This window comes from Lepisma saccharinum, chromosome 24, assembly GCF_977018435.1.
Source record: "Lepisma saccharinum chromosome 24, izLepSacc3.1, whole genome shotgun sequence".
Taxonomy (NCBI): domain Eukaryota; kingdom Metazoa; phylum Arthropoda; class Insecta; order Zygentoma; family Lepismatidae; genus Lepisma; species Lepisma saccharinum.
In genome coordinates this window covers 25881037-25898298 of record NC_139252.1, presented here as the reverse complement: position 1 = coordinate 25898298, position 17262 = coordinate 25881037, and the positions used below count along the sequence as shown (strand labels likewise).

The window sequence follows — 17262 nt, the reverse complement described above, 5'->3', positions numbered from 1 at the left end:
TATAGCAACTCATTGTCACCTTAGATTCAATACTCCAGCGCCACCTATACGGATGATAGCAACAACATTTGGAAATTTTCAGACATCAGAAGTAACGAACAATCAAGTTCGTCAATCTGTCCAAAATTCAATTCGCATTAACCAGAAGTTAAAATATTTTGATGACTTTTTAAACACACTGTAGATATTCAATGCAATATGAATTATAGGAAAGTTTGCTGATGAAAGAATTAAGAAAGATTACCAAATTAAACTGTCAAATAGATTTGATGTTTTGCAGGATTTAAATGATGATGAAAATATAAATGAAACAGACGTAAATAAGAATTGGGAGCACATACGTAATGCAATAGAATCAGCAGCTAAAGAAAGTATAGGATACCATAAACCAAGAAAAAGTAAGCCATGGTTTGATAATGAATGTCATAATCTAATAGAAATAAGAAATCAGGCTAGACTTAGGTGGTTAAATAACTCGGATGATACAAATCTAAGCAATTATAATAGAATAAAGCGAGAAGTTAACCGCACGTTTAGAAGTAAAAAAAGAGATTACTTGAAAAGCAAAATTAACGAAATTGAAACAAACAGCAAAAATAAAAATATCAGAGATTTATATAAAGGTGTAAATGAATTTAGAAAGGGGTGGCAACCTAAAGTAAACTTGATAAAAGATAAAGATGGTGATTTTCTAGCTGACCCAAGTGATATTATAAATAGATGGAAGAACTACTTTAATGACCTTTTAAATGTCCATGTAGGAGATAAATCAGAAGTAAATGAAGTACACACAGCAGAACCTTTAGTTCCAGAACCTAACTTGACTGAAGTTAAAGATGCTATTAAAAGGCTTAAGAATAACAAAGCACCTGGCATTGATTTAATACCAGCTGAGTTAATTAAATATGGTGGAAATTCATTAATATGTCAAATTCATAAATTAATTTGTTTAATATGGAATAAAGAAGAAATCCCTCAACAGTGGAAAGAATCCATAATTGTTCCTGTGTTTAAAAAAGGTGATAAAATGAACTGCAATAATTACCGTGGAATTTCTCTACTCTCAACAACATACAAAATATTGTCTAACATTCTTTTAACAAGACTAACCCCATATGCTAATGAAATTATAGGTGATTATCAATGTGGATTTAAACGTAACAGATCAACTACAGATCAAATTTTTCACATCAGACAGACACTTGAAAAAAAGTGGGAATATAATCAAAATGTCCATCAGCTATTCATTGATTTCAAAAAAGCATATGATTCGGTCAAAAGAGATAAATTATATAATATATTAGTAGAGTTTGGAATACCTAAGAAGCTTGTTAGTATGATAAAAATATGCACCAGTGAAACAGAAAGTAAAATTCATGTGGGTAATAATATGTCTGACAAATTTATAATTCATGATGGGTTAAAACAAGGAGATGCATTATCTCCATTGCTCTTTAATTTTGCCTTAGAATATGCTGTAAGGAAGGTAAAAGAAACTAAAGAAGGACTAAAATTAAATGGTGTGACTCAGTTGTTAGCATATGCAGATGATGTAGACTTACTGGGGGATGATATAAATACGATTAAGAATAATGCTAAAATATTTTTCAAAACTGCTAAAGAGATAGGTTTGGAAGTTAACAAAGAGAAAACTAAATATATGCTTACAGGCCGAAACCAAGTGTTAGGTAATAATCAAAATCTAATTATTGATAACAACTCGTTTGAACCAGTTTCCAAATTCAAATACTTAGGAGTAATATTAACAAATGAAAATGATATTAAAGAGGAAATAAAAAGTAGGCTTAATTCAGGAAATGCATGTTACTTCTCTCTTCATAAACTTTTGTCTTCTCGTTTAATATCTAAGAAACTAAAAGTTAAAATATACAAAACAGTAATTTTGCCTGTAGTATTATATGGGTGTGAAACTTGGTCCCTTACATTAAAAGAGGAACATAAATTGAGAGTATTTGAAAATAAGATCCTTAGGAAAATCTTTGGACCTAAAAGGGATGAGGAGACAGGTGAGTGGAGAAGATTACATAATTTAGAACTACATAATTTGTATTCATATCCAGATATTATTAGAATAATTAAATCAAGAAGACTTAGGTGGGCAGGCCATGTGTCACGAATGGGAGAGGAAAGAGGAGTTTACAAGGTTCTTGTTGGGAAACCTGATGGTAAGAGACCTGTAGGAAGGCCAAGACGAAGATGGAGGGACAACGTTGAGATGGACCTAAAGGAAATCGGTAGGGATGGAAAAGAGTATATAGATCTTGCTCAAGATAGGGACAGATGGAAGGCCTGTGTTGCTGCAGCCATGAACCTTCGGGTTTAAGAAGGCTAGAGAGTTAGTTAGTTAGTTAGTTATGAATTATAGGAACAAGTACCTGTTTATATAATTCTTATTTAATTGAAAATCTAGAATCCACAAATATTGTATTGATACGAACATAAAAATAGCAACATATTTCTAGAGGTGACTCAACCAATTCCAAAATCAAATCCCTATACTATGCAGCAGACAACTGTTCAATCCGAAGCCAAGCATCTATGCATACATGTTGCTAATTTAAGCACACCACTGTCCTATTTTGCCTTATAACTTCTTCTGCGCTAACTCTCCAGTGTTGCAAACATTAACTTCGCAGTGTTTCCCCCTCTTTCTTCTGTTTTTTTCACTCGCAAAAGGGACGAATTGGATTCGCGCTGCCAAGTGCGTAACAATAGTTAACAGCTCTAATGAGGCGATGTTTAACACAAGCGTTGCAAGGCTCTTTCTAAACTTTTTTGCTCTATTAGACGAAAAGAGCTTACGGTGCATTGGGAAGCGAGCCAAAATCGGGGGCTATTTGGTTGCAAGACCGTCAGTAAAGCAACGCCAATGGAGAGCTGTTGAGAAAGTGCTTTTATCAGAAAAAACAACAGTAAGCAGCCATTCCGGATCCTTTTTGTTTAGCTTTTTTAGGATCTTGTATAATCTCAGATCAGGGTTGCCAGATGATGCCAAATTAACTGAAAAGTACCAAAATTGGGCTTACATCACGAATTTTATCTAGTTGTTTATTCTTACCATCGTGATAATGAGGATCATTTTCTCACTGATTAGCGTGTTTTATCAACTAACTTCCACTTATTTTTAAGAGTACACAGGGTAGCGGTACAAAGGATAATAGTGGTAACCAAAGAACCCGAATTGCAATATTAGCATTCACGGACGTCTGGCAGAGGGGGCAAGGGTGGCCACGACCACCCCTGGAAAATGAATGTCCACTTAAAATTATATATTTCACACATAATTTCATTTTGAGTCCCAATAATTTATGCTAATTATTTCCCCCATAATAGTGATGCCATCTAATTCATAATGCACCATGCTATGAGAACACACAGACTGAATTAGAGGGCATCACTATTATGAGGGGAAATATGACTCCTTTGCCCCCCCTGGAAAAAAATACCTTGCTGGCCCTTCCCTGGAAAAAATCCTGCGGAAGTCCATGTTAACATTTCAACATTGGTTCAGCAATAATGAGAGAAAGCTAAAATGAACATTGTGGGTATGCGTATGCTTGCTTCCAATGTGATTGAAATTCGTCGACTTCTTTCATTAATAGATTGTCATGCTCTGTAGAGTGACTCTATTTTAGTGGTGTTTATCAACGGCCTATGATAAACAAAATTTCATCTTCATTTCATGGAAGTTTCTGTGTTAAACAGAAGAATTCATGTTGGTAATTTAACTGAGACACATATTAAAGTTGGATAAAAAGTGGGAACATATGCAAAAGTGGTAATTGATTTTAGGCCTAGTAGGTATGGCGTCTGACTGCCACTAGGGGGGCACGGGTTCGATTAGCGGGGCGGGTGATCTAAGGACGGAAATCTTCCAGCCTTGTCCCGACATAAATCGGCTCTGGGGCTCGTCCAGCCTCAAACCAATGGGTACCTGAGGGGTAAAGGTGGCCGGAGCGTTGTACTGATCGCATCACCTCTAAAATGATAGATCGAGAATGAGTAGGCCTCCCCGATGGCGCAGTGGTAATGTCGTCGTCTTGTAATTAAGGGTTCCCGGGTTCGATATCCGGTGAAGGCTCATGGCACAGTGCACGGGGATCGTTTTCCTTTTTATCTCGTTGTTATATTGCTATACACCCTAAAATAGGGATTCTTTGACTTTCAGTGAGATGTTGGTACGGTTGTTTGATTGATTTGGTTTATTTTACTTCGCTTCTTGTGCCACTTTCGGCTAATTGCGAAGATAGGGATGAGTGATGATATTGATGAATGGACACTCACAAACATCCACACCCAGGCCAGGATTCGAACCTGAGACCCCTGACGTCGTAGCGCGTTGTGCTAACCACTCCGCCACGGTTGGCAGGTGTTGGTACGGTTGTGTTTATGCGTTTTGCACTTACTAACAAGGGCAATGTTAAAGGTCTTCAATGAAAGCCTGTTGGAATATCTGATGGAGTCTAGAGGAGAAGAACATGAATTCACTAAAAGTAAAAGGGGTGCGAAAACTCAACGTCAGCCGTGGTTCAAGCAATGAATTGAGAACACCGATTCTCGTACCAGTGTAGAGAACACAGGTCAAGAGGATGAACCTGCTGTAGCTCCTTCCAGGTCTACAAGACCAACACCACATGTAACAAAGAAGCTTGAAACAGGATACAATGAAAATTTGTGCCGAATCTGCAAATGTAACAGGGAACATTACCATGTGTCTGATGCGAAAGGTGGATTTTCGGAATCTGCACTGGGAACTCAGAGTATCCATATTATGATTAGGGGGCGTATTTATAGGCACTAAAACCTCTAAAATAGGCAAATAGGCACTTAAATAGGCTTTATAAAATAAAAAAGGTACAAGAATAGGCAGTAAACATGAACTTCTAATTTCAAATTTCTATCATCACTTTCACCGTTACTTGCACAGATGAAATAAAATGTGCATTAAATACTCAATTTTCATTTTCATTAATTTAAATTACAGAAAGCTTCATACGAATTGAAGAGAAGAGGACAGCCTAAGTAAAATATATAAATACAGGGTGTCCGAATTGTAACGGACAGTTTTTAAATAATTATTACATTTCAATAAACCATTTCAAAAAAGCATTGCAAAAGCAATACTACAGGAATTCCAAGGTCCACTGTTCAAGAAGTCGTGCACAAAAGGTACAGTTGTTGCACGAAATTGACGAGCCGAAAATATATTAATTTGCCTTTGACATACTGCAGAAGACTGAGGTTACCCCTCTTGACTTCTTTCTTTAGCGGTACATCAAAGACATGATGTATTCTGGCCGAAAGATAAGGATTTATAAGAAGTGAAGGACCGTATTCGGAATGCTCTTGCTTTTTTACCCCTCAGATGCTACAGAACAAGTGGAAGGAGATTGAATACAGGCTGGACATTCTCCATGCAACAAACGGAACTCATGCGAAGCTATACTGAACTGTAACTGTCTCCAGTAAAACTTGGTGAGTTTGCCTTCAAAATGTATGTTTCTATTTCTAACTACTCCTTACTATATTAAAATTACATACTTTTAAAAACTGTCAGTCCCACTTCGGACACCCTGTACTATGAAAAGAATTTATAGTATGCTTAAAAATGAATGAAGGAAAGTAATGCGCGAAAATAATCCGCCCCCAATTTATAACTTTGACAGTTTCTCTTCGTAATGAATTCTCAGTTTGAATGCCAGAATATTTTGTTCTGCATTCTTTATTTCAAGTATCGGAAAAATTCTCTGAACATTAGTGGCAATGGTTCTACATTAGAATGCAAAGTAAACATCATTCATTGTCTAATGCTTTAAACTAGTATACTTATTCTAACACTACGTGTCGAGAAAGCATCTCTTCTCTCGTCTTCAGGTGAAATTTCTTTTGCCGGTGGTGGGAATCGAATCCAGTCCTTTAATCAATTGCTCCACGGCGCCTCACAAAATTCTGTACACCATCAACAAGTTCAGAAACAACATTGCCGATTCAACAAGAAAGGCTCCGATATCACGCTACAGTAAACCAACACATTGATTACCAAAACTACACAAACCAGAATCACCCCTTCGTCCGATAGTTAGTTCCATACTAATATGCATTTGCCAATCACATGCTACATACAATCACCCTTCAGTCAACAGTTACAAGAACTGAACACAAGCACGGGTGCTGAAATAAGCTACAATACGTTTTCTCGGGTAGTAGTAATAACGCAAGGAGATATACCGGGTGTCCCAGAAGTCTTCCCTGATTACAAACTTTATTCATATCCACTATATGCAATGTAGAGATGTGAAAGTGGTGCCAAAATGTTGGAAAACTAACCAAGTTTTTTTGTTCCAGGTTTCAGTAATGTGGCTGTAGTGTAGCAGTGCTAGTGCTCAGAATACCGGAAATATTCACAAATCAGGAAAAATCTCAGTGTGTCACGAGACCCGGTCACCAATAACAGTGCAGAGGAACTTTCAAACAACTTATTGAAAGATGCCGCCCGATGTCGAGAGCATTAAGTCGTGGTATGGCAAGTTCAAGACCACGGAATCTGTTGCTGACTTACCGAGAAATGGCCGAACCATCAACCTCAGCGATTTCAAACAAAATAAAACATCATCCAAAAAGTTTTCTTTATGATATCTTACACAAACGTTTATTTTTTCGTGCATACAAAGTGCAAATTGTACAGGCTTTGTTGCCAAATGATACGAGGAGACAGACTGAGCTTTTTCGTGATTTGTGAACATTTCCGGTTTCCTGAGCACTGACACTGCTACACTACAGCCACGTTACTGAAACCTGGAACAAAAAAACTTGGTTAGTTTTCCAACATTTTGGCACAACTTTCACATCTCTACCTTACATACAGCGGATATGAATAAAGTTTGTAATTAGAGAAAGACTTCTGGGACACCCGGTATTAACCTTAATTAAATGTTTACTCCTTTGTGTACGTATTGGGGATTACAAGTTATGAACAGGTTTTATCTTTCGACTTTAGTTAATCAGTTTAAAAAGGTCAAATAAGAAAGAAGCAATTGGTTATTATCTGCGTAGGTGTTTATACTTTCTCACTGATGACACCTGTTAGCCCCGTTTAGTACTACACTTTTTGACTCGCTTTGACTCTCTTTGCACCGAAGCGTCTAGTTGGTTGCACGGTGCAACACCGAGTCGTCTGGTTCGTTGATTTGGAGTCAAGTAGTGTATTTGGTGTCTACACCGTCTGCACTACCTTTCGGACCGGTGTATGTTTGGTGTATGGTCACGTGGTGCGTGCTAATGACCGTTCAAAGCTGAAGACATGCATTTGTTGAACCTTCTGAACTCAAACACCGCTTTCCGTCTAGTTGGTTGAACGTCATTTCCTTGCACCATCCTGACACTGGATACACCTGCACTGCACCGAGTGTCAAAAAGTGCAGCCAACTGGACGGGACTGTTGACTCGCCCGGATGTTGACAGCTTGATTATTTGATAGTAAACGTTTTTAGGTACGTATATACAGGCTGCTCCATCAACTTGATCGAGCGAATTAGAAGTGTGACGTCATCGGTACGAAGTTCTGACGTAATTTGAAGAAGTCAAACCCAGGCCCGTAACGATGGGTAAACTAGGCTGGCTGAAGCTTAGGGCGTCATTTAAGCTTTTTTATTATTATTTTAATTACTAGTATTATGTTTAAACTTTTTCTCCATCTTGAAGGCTTGTATTGTGCTAACACACTGTTCAAATTTTCTGTTTTCAAAGTAGTCGAAATAGTAATATTTCGTGTAAAGATATATATTGAGACACTAAGACATAATTGAAATATTCTTAAATATGCTAAACTTCTTTTAAAGCAGAAATGGAAGCTACGAATCTTTAAATATCACCAATATGATATTTTCTAATGAGTTTTTCTTTGTTTCCTCAGTTCAAAATTTGTAAGATTCAAATGTTACAAATCATGACATAAGAAGAAACTATGGAAGGATACATATAAAATGTTGGTGCTTCGTACTGCGGGGTGATGAGGCGGCGCTAAACCAATATCCTGCCTAGGACGCGAAAATCTCTAGCTACGGGGCTGGGTCAAACGTGTTTAAATAATGGATTTTCTTTCTGCAGGGTGTCTACATGAAACCTCCCTGTTTTTAAATTAAGATTATGAGGAAACAATTCGACATAGAGACTTGCGGTTTGCGGTATCATGAAAAGCAACTATAAAAGTTTATTTTTGTGTTGAGTAATTAGTAACGATGACGACAGCACAAGAAAGAGCTCAAAGATGCTGAACTGAATCGAGCAAAAGGCCGATTACCTGAGGAATGTGGTTTTCAGTTACGAAAAAACCTTCCACACAAAAAGTTTAAGAGATGCTTTACATTATGCCGCAAATTGCAAGGCTCTATGTCGAATAGTTTCCTTACAATTGTAATTTGAAATTAGGAAGGTTCTTCATGTGAACACACTGTATATATAGCTGCCTGTAACATCATTCACATTTTTCAAAGCAGGAAACGTTGCAATAATTCAATAAACTAAGAATATACAACGAAAAACTTAGGTGTAATGCTCAAGGACATTACAATGGGGAGGCGTGTGTTATACCTTCGTGCGCTTGGGATTGCGGTACATGCTGGGGTGGCGTTCAAGTTGCCAGGATGCTTTTTATCGTTAATTTTGCAGCGGTCTTGCCTATCGGATAAATCTCTCTGCAGGTGCGGAGCAAGTTGCCACGGTCGAGTGATTGAAGTCACCTATCAGACCGAGGGCCGGATCCTGAGCGGTCAGCTTTGAATCGTGGCACAGCAGCACACAAAGAAGAATAATGAATCCCTCATGAAGTAAAAGACGTTTGCCTTTGCTAGTTTTTGGGAACTCCATAACGATGCTTACCAAAGTAACCAAAAGTGGTTGGCCCAACGTTGAGCCAACCGTACTGAATATGGTTGTCCAACGGTTGGCCCAAAGCAAAAACATACCGCAGGCCACGGTAATTTTGGTTTTGTTCCAACGTTGGGCCAACGTGTGGTTTTACTACGTTAGCCCAACGGATGGTTTCACTACGTTGGCCCAACGTATGGTTTTACTACGTTGGCCCAACGTATGGTTTTACTACGTTGGTCCAACGTATGGTTTTACTACGTTGGCCCAACGTATGGTTCTACTACGTTGGTCCAACGTATGGTTTTACTACGTTGGTCCAACGTATGGTTTTACTACGTTGGTCCAACGTATGGTTTTACTACGTTGGCCCAACGTATGGTTTTACTACGTTGGCCCAACGTATGGTTTTACTACGTTCGCCCAACGGATGGTTTTAGTTTTACTACGTTCGCCCAACGGATGGTTTTACTACGTTCGCCCAACGGATGGTTTTACTACGTTCGCCCAACGGATGGTTTTACTACGTTCGCCCAACGGATGGTGTTACTACTTTCGCCCAACGGATTGTTTTACTACGTTGACCCAACGTATGGTTTTCCTACGTTGGCCCAACGTATGGTTTTACTACGTTGGCCCAACGTATGGTTTTACTACGTTCGCCCAACGTATGGTTTTACTACGTTGCCCCAACGTATGGTTTTACTACGTTCGCCCAACGTATGGTTTTACTACGTTCGCCCAACGGATGGTTTTACTACGTTCGCCCAACGGATGGTTTTACTACGTTCGCCCAACGGATGGTTTTACTACGTTCGCCCAACGGATTGTTTTACTACGTTGACCCAACGTATGGTTTTCCTACGTTGGCCCAACGTATGGTTTTACTACGTTGGCCCAACGTATGGTTTTACTACGTTGGCCCAACGTATGGTTTTACTACGTTGGCCCAACGTATGGTTTTACTACGTTGGTCCAACGTATGGTTTTCCTACGTTGGCCCAACGTATGGTTTTCCTACGTTGGCCCAACGTATGGTTTTACTACGTTGGCCCAACGTATGGTTTTACTACGTTGGCCCAACGTATGGTTTTACTACGTTGGTCCAACGTATGGTTTTACTACGTTGGCCCAACGTATGGTTTTACTACGTTGGCCCAACGTATGGTTTTACTACGTTGGTCCAACGTATGGTTTTACTACGTTGGTCCAACGTATGGTTTTCCTACGTTGGCCCAACGTATGGTTTTACTACGTTGCCCCAACGTATGGTTTTACTACGTTCGCCCAACGTATGGTTTTACTACGTTGACCCAACGTATGGTTTTACTACGTTGCCCCAACGTATGGTTTAACTACGTTGCCCCAACGTATGGTTTTACTACGTTCGCCCAACGGATTGTTTTACAACGTTGACCCAACGTATGGTTCTCCTACGTTGGCCCAACGTATGGTTTTACTACGTTGGCCCAACGTATGGTTTTACTACGTTGGCCCAACGTATGGTTTTACTACGTTGGCCCAACGTATGGTTTTACTACGTTGCCCCAACGTATGGTTTTACTACGTTCGCCCAACGTATGGTTTTACTACGTTCGCCCAACGGATGGTTTTACTACGTTCGCCCAACGGATGGTTTTACTACGTTCGCCCAACGGATTGTTTTACTACGTTGACCCAAGGTATGGTTTTCCTACGTTGGCCCAACGTATGGTTTTACTACGTTGGCCCAACGTATGGTTTTACTACGTTGGCCCAACGTATGGTTTTACTACGTTGGTCCAACGTATGGTTTTCCTACGTTGGCCCAACGTATGGTTTTACTACGTTGGCCCAACGTATGGTTCTACTACGTTGGCCCAACGTATGGTTTTACTACGTTGGTCCAACGTATGTTTTTACTACGTTGGCCCAACGTATGGTTTTACTACGTTGGCCCAACGTATGGTTTTACTACGTTGGTCCAACGTATGGTTTTCCTACGTTGGCCCAACGTATGGTTTTACTACGTTGCCCCAACGTATGGTTTTACTACGTTCGCCCAACGGATGGTTTTACTACGTTCGCCCAACGGATGGTTTTACTACGTTCGCCCAACGGATTGTTTTACTACGTTGACCCTACGTATGGTTTTCCTACGTTGGCCCAACGTATGGTTTTACTACGTTCGCCCAACGTATGGTTTTACTACGTTCGCCCAGCGGATGGTTTTACTACGTTCGCCCAACGGATGGTTTTACTACGTTCGCCCAACGGATTGTTTTACTACGTTGACCCAACGTATGGTTTTACTACGTTGGCCCAACGTATGGTTTTACTACGTTGGCCCAACGTATGGTTTTACTACGTTGGCCCAACGTATGGTTTTACTACGTTGGTCCAACGTATGGTTTTCCTACGTTGGCCCAACGTATGGTTTTCCTACGTTGGCCCAACGTATGGTTTTACTACGTTGGCCCAACGTATGGTTTTACTACGTTGGCCCAACGTATGGTTTTACTATGTTGGTCCAACGTATGGTTTTACTACGTTGGCCCAACGTATGGTTTTACTACGTTGGTCCAACGTATGGTTTTACTACGTTGGCCCAACGTATGGTTTTACTACGTTGCCCCAACGTATGGTTTTACTACGTTCGCCCAACGGATGGTTTTACTACGTTCGCCCAACGGATGGTTTTACTACGTTCGCCCAACGGATTGTTTTACTACGTTGACCCAACGTATGGTTTTCCTACGTTGGCCCAACGTATGGTTTTACTACGTTGGCCCAACGTATGGTTTTACTACGTTGGCCCAACGTATGGTTTTACTACGTTGGTCCAACGTATGGTTTCACTGAATCGACCCGGACTTTCATTACGTTGGCCCAACGTATGGTTTTACTACGTTGGTCCAACGTATGGTTTTACTACGTTGGTCCAACGTATGGTTTTACTACGTTGGCCCAACGTATGGTTTTACTACGTTCGCCCAACGTATGGTTTTACTACGTTGGTCCAACGTATGGTTTCACTGAATCGACCCGGACTTTCATTACGTTGGCCCAACGTATGGTTTTACTACGTTGGTCCAACGTATGGTTTTACGTTAGCCCAACGTACTGAAAACTAAGGAATGGATAGGTTTGTTTTCTGATATATACATAATTTATTGTGAGGCCGAATGTAAACAATAGTTCAAGTTATTTATGAAAAAAAAACAGCACTTTTTCAGTCACATGGTATCATTGTTTTCAAGGCACTATACCTCCAATTGGTAGCACAAAAACCTTCTACAGTTTACTTAGTTTTCCACCTTTTGATGGAATTTAGTCTGCACATAACATTTCTTAACCACCTTCACAATAATACCTGTAAGAATGTTTATGTTCAGCTACAGCAAAAGAGACAAACAATAAGCAATTCCCAACACATCTTTCATCCATGGCGGCTGACAAAGGACTGGTGAGTGACTGGAAGTTAAAAATAGCTTCTACTTTCATTAAAAATATATTATACAGTAAAACCTGTCTATCCCGGAACATGATGGTTCCGAGCAAAATTTTCCGTCTTAACAGTTTTCCTTCTTATACAGGGTTAGCTTTAAATACAGTATAGAACGCTGGAGGAAATAATGGAAAGACAGATTTACATTTCGCATTACTTATAATGTAGAGTACTAATGCTCGTACGTACATGAATAAAAATGCGATACAATAAGCATAACAGAGATTACAATAATGTAACTACACAACATGTTGGTACACTTTTTACAGTATTGTAAGATCGTACAGTACGTACTTATGTATCTTTTCGAACCCGGAATTCTGGCGTCCTAGTGCGATGTGCATAGAGTTAAAGAGAAAGATTGAAAGATGGAATAAGAGAGGTGAAGAAAGATTGAGATAAAAATGAAGAAAAAAGAAACAAAGAGAGATAACAAGAAAAATAGAAAGATGACGAAACAACAGAGGAGAAATAGACAAAGAAAGGTGGAGAAAGAGGGTAAGAGATCAAAGAAAGAAACGGAATCGTAACAGCTATGAGTATTGTAGCGCATTCTATCATATCGACAATGTTACCGATAAGCGAGTGGCAACAGAGGCATGTTCCACTTACAGTATTGCATTGTTTTCTTGCGAGCGAAAGAAATAAAGGAAGAAATTTCCGTCTTACTGAGAATAAAAACATCTCGTTGGTCTTTAAATGGTGTTCCGTTTCCGCGTTAAGGAGGTTTCCGCCTTAAGCAGGTCATTTTCAGGTATAGAATCGGTCCGTTCTGGGGACTTTTTTCCCGTATTTACAGGTTTCCTTCTTATAGAGGTTCAGGGATATGCAGTTTTTACGGTATTGCCAGTATGTGCTGGGACTGTAATATTCGAAAAGAATTAAGCAGCAGGCGAAATTATTTTATACCGTAGTTACCCACCCCCTGGCTACTGGCCGTCACTCACTCGACCGTGGCAACTTGCTCCGCACATGCAGAGAGATATACCCGATAAATAACATCATGGGAAAATGAACGATAATAAGCACCGTGGCAACTCGCACGCAATCCATGCTGGAGTGGGTAGTGTTTTGTCGTTAACTTCTTAGGTGAGCGTGGAGGTCAACAAAGCGGGCTTGGTCTGGAGAGGATTATTTGGAACTCAGGTGACGTGGGAGGGGGGAGGACGCATTCTATGCAGATGACGGGGAAGACAGCCTCCCGTGTGACAAAAGCTCGCCGAGGTGTTCGCTGACAGAGACTGATGGTGGCCCGTCTGAATTGCAAGCGAGCAGGAATTAATGAGGTCTGAAACACGGGCACCAATCTCGCAATCAACGTCATTCGCACGGCAGGCTGGGAGGAAGCGGTTCGAGACATTCCCCCTCATCAACTCTTACCCCCTCCCCCCACCTACCGGGTCGTTGTTCGTCAAGGTTCTGGCATCGACGGTACTTCCCAAGTAGTCTGTGTTACACGTTCGTACGAAACTGGGCTTTGATACCCACGATTAGCAGCAACAGCGTCTGTCGGGCAGCGGGATAATACCGATAGTTTAAATTCAACATGCTCTGTTAGAAACTCTTAGAAAGATTTGGAATTTCTTTGAAAATATTTTTAAAAAATCAAAATTGCCGCTGGAGCTTCAAAATTTGGCGCACCTTCTGTGTTCAAAGTGTTACTTGGACTATCGTGACCGTGAGGATGAACTGATTGATTGATTTGTTGTTTTAAGTCCCCTTCATGCACAGTAAGGCTAATTGGGACTGGACCTACAGTTAAAGTAGGATCCGAACTACTACGTGCCTCCACTGGGTATCGAACCCGGAACCCCTTGATTACAAGGCGACGACGCTACCACTACGCCATCGGGGAGGCCCAAAGAGGATGAATGATGGTTAGATGAAATTTATAAGAGGAAACTCACAAAACAACACACATGGCCAAGTCTGTGTTCGAACCGAGACCTTCCGTGGTAAAATTGTGAATCCACAGCCAATTCGCTCGGCCGACTAGGGATAGCTTTAATCGCTACGTCATTTATCAGGAAATAAACATATATATTGTGCACACGCAGTATGTAAACAACAGGGCCATTTAGTCCTATGCTTTGATTTATAGTCACAGGACTACCCGCCCATACCCACCTGACAGATAGACAGTACTTGATGGTTGACCCACTGCAGCGAGTAGGCAAGTTGAGTATACTCCAGTTGCGAGCAAGTTTCCACCTGCCAAGATACCCCCAACCGTTGCTCAATACACTACGTAGAGTATGCTCACGGAGTATTTCCACTGGAAGCAATATTCTAATTTCCCATACCCACAGTCGCCAGCTGAAAAGATGTTTCCGTGCTTCTTGACACGCAGTATCGAACAGACAAGACGAGTTTTGCCACTATTAGTGACGAGTACTCGCAAGGTTTCTCCAACCCAACGAGTATGGTAAAACCAGTAAGTCTAAACCACGACACGGAGCCAGCCAGAGGTTGCAATGAAGAACTCATGGTTGTAGTTTGTGCACAGGCGGAGGGTCGTAAACGTCACAAGCGGAATCACAGACACTGTAAAGGTGAGAATGAATGGTGAACTTAGATCGGAGGCATGAGGGAGAATGGCCACTTGTATAAACATTTTCCTCTTCACTTTTCATGTTAATTTTCTCACACAACACAAGAATGTGCACAGTATACAAGAATCGAGACAAATGTCCGCGACCGGTTTTAATTCTCGAGTAGGCATTCCGGCGAATCGAGGTGAACAAATCTGAACCAAGCGCTCATGAGTTACTTCCTGTTTAATTTCCTTCAAATCAATTTTCCAATGCTAGCCTGTGCTCAGCTGAGCTGTGCCGGACGAGAGTTTGTTGCCTAAAATTGTAATTTCTTTGTAAACAAAGAGACTAATCAATTGTTTCCTTCTGGTGTTAAATGTAAAACACGGTAAACATGTTCTTCCTTAGCATAATTTGTCAAAGCAATGTAATTGCATATAAATAAATACTCTATGTGATCAAAAATATCCGGACACCAGTCAAAATGTGTGTTGTGCATAGTAGGCCACTCTGTGGTGCCATCTACAGTGAGGTGAGGCAAGCAAGAGACCACTACAGGCAGCATAGTGCACAAGACAGCAGAATGGGTTCATTGAAGGAACTTACAGACTTCGAACGTGGTGAAGTGATTGGGTGCCACAGGAGTATCAAGTCAGTGCGCGAGATATCCACCCTCCTAAGCATCCCGAAATCCACTGTCGCCGATGTGATAGTAAAGTGGAAACATAATGGGACATGTACAACCTCAAAACGTTCTGGCCGAGCGCTCATGTTGACAGACAGAGACCGCCGAGTGTTGAACAGGGTAGTACGAGAGAACCGGCAATCAGCGATCGCCACCATCACACAGGAATTCCAAACCAGGGCAGGATGTAATCCTAGCAGCATGACTGTGCGACGTGAGGTACGACGACTCGGTTACCATGGACGAGCGGCTGCCCATAAGCCCCACATCACCCAATGAAATGCGACGCGCCGCCTCGCATGGTGCAAGGAGAAGCGCAACTTGTCGTTAGAACAGTGTAAAACCGTGATGTGGAGTGACGAATCGTGTTATACCATGTGGCGATCCGATGATTGTGTGTGAGTGGGGCGAATGCCTCATGAACAACATTTAGCATCCTGTGTTGTGCCAACAGTGAAATTCGGTGGAGGTGGGTTGACAGTTTGGGCATGTTTTTCCTGGAAGGGGCTTGGTCCCCTCGTTGCTGTGCATGGTACTATCTCGGCACATCATTACGTTGACATTTTACAAACGTTCATGCTGCCTACCATCGAAGAACAGTTTGTGGATGATGATTGCGTGTTTCAACATGACGATGCGCCCGTCCACACTGTGGGCCGTGTGGGACAGTGGTTTCAAGAGAACAACGTACCACGTTGGCCTGGCCTGCGCAAAGCCCCGATTTGAATCCCATTGAACATCTCTGGCATGTTTTGGAACGCCGACTTCGTGCCAGACCATGCCGACCAATATCCACTGATCTTCTCATCTCGGCACTCCGCGAGGAATGGGCCTCCATTCCCCAAGATACCTTTCGCCACCTGATTGCCAGTATGCCTGCGAGAGTGGAGGCTGTCATCAAGGTCAAGGGTGGCACCACGTGGTATTGATTGCCAGTGCATCCGATGGAGGATGCTGCGGAATAGCGCGTATTTCACGGCGACTGACGGTTCACAATATTACCCGTGGCTCTTAACTATCTAACCCACCTCAGAATGCTGTGTTTCTCTGGAATAGGTGCCTGGCGATCTTCATTGTTCCGCCGCAGTGCCCGGTGCCTGTTTGCATGAAGGCTTCCACCGCTGCAATCCGTGTCTGCAACGACCAACCCTTCATGGTATACTAATTGCCTGACTCGCAACTCTCCACGAATGTAGGTATGCCACACATGCGCACGTACATCCTGGCAGGGTTACCAACTCAAATTGGTAGATACAATTTGCACCACCCTGTATATTAGATCGTTGAGGGGGGATATCAAGGCAGATCCATCTGTTGGCGTCCTGTAAAACTATTACATAATTAGCGAGAGAGAGAGGAAAAAGAAAATAAATAAAGTACTTGTAGCGACAGAGAGAGGTGTCTACCACATTCTACCGTGGCGGCGATTGGGTTCCAAAACCAGGGGGGCAAAGTGCAAAACTGGAGGGGGGTGGCAAACAGAGTATATATCCCTTAGAATATAAGGTTTAGCATAGTGCGGGGGCAAAAGTGGTGAAAATTTGGGGTGAACTGCCCCCTCGCCGCCACTGAACCAATAAGTCAATATGGCGGACACGAAGTAACACTACAGCGGATTGAATACTGATATTCAAGGCGCTGCTGTGTTAATTCTTCTTCATGTTTCGCCC

General features: G+C 41.5%; 1 protein-coding gene across 1 annotated transcript in view; it reads right to left on the bottom strand.

Annotated features, from left to right (window-relative positions):
- Nucleotides 1-17262, bottom strand: part of LOC145977963 (unconventional myosin-Ia-like) — a 989559-nt gene that overhangs the window by 233731 nt on the left and 738566 nt on the right. The gene's annotated exons all lie outside the window — the stretch shown is intronic.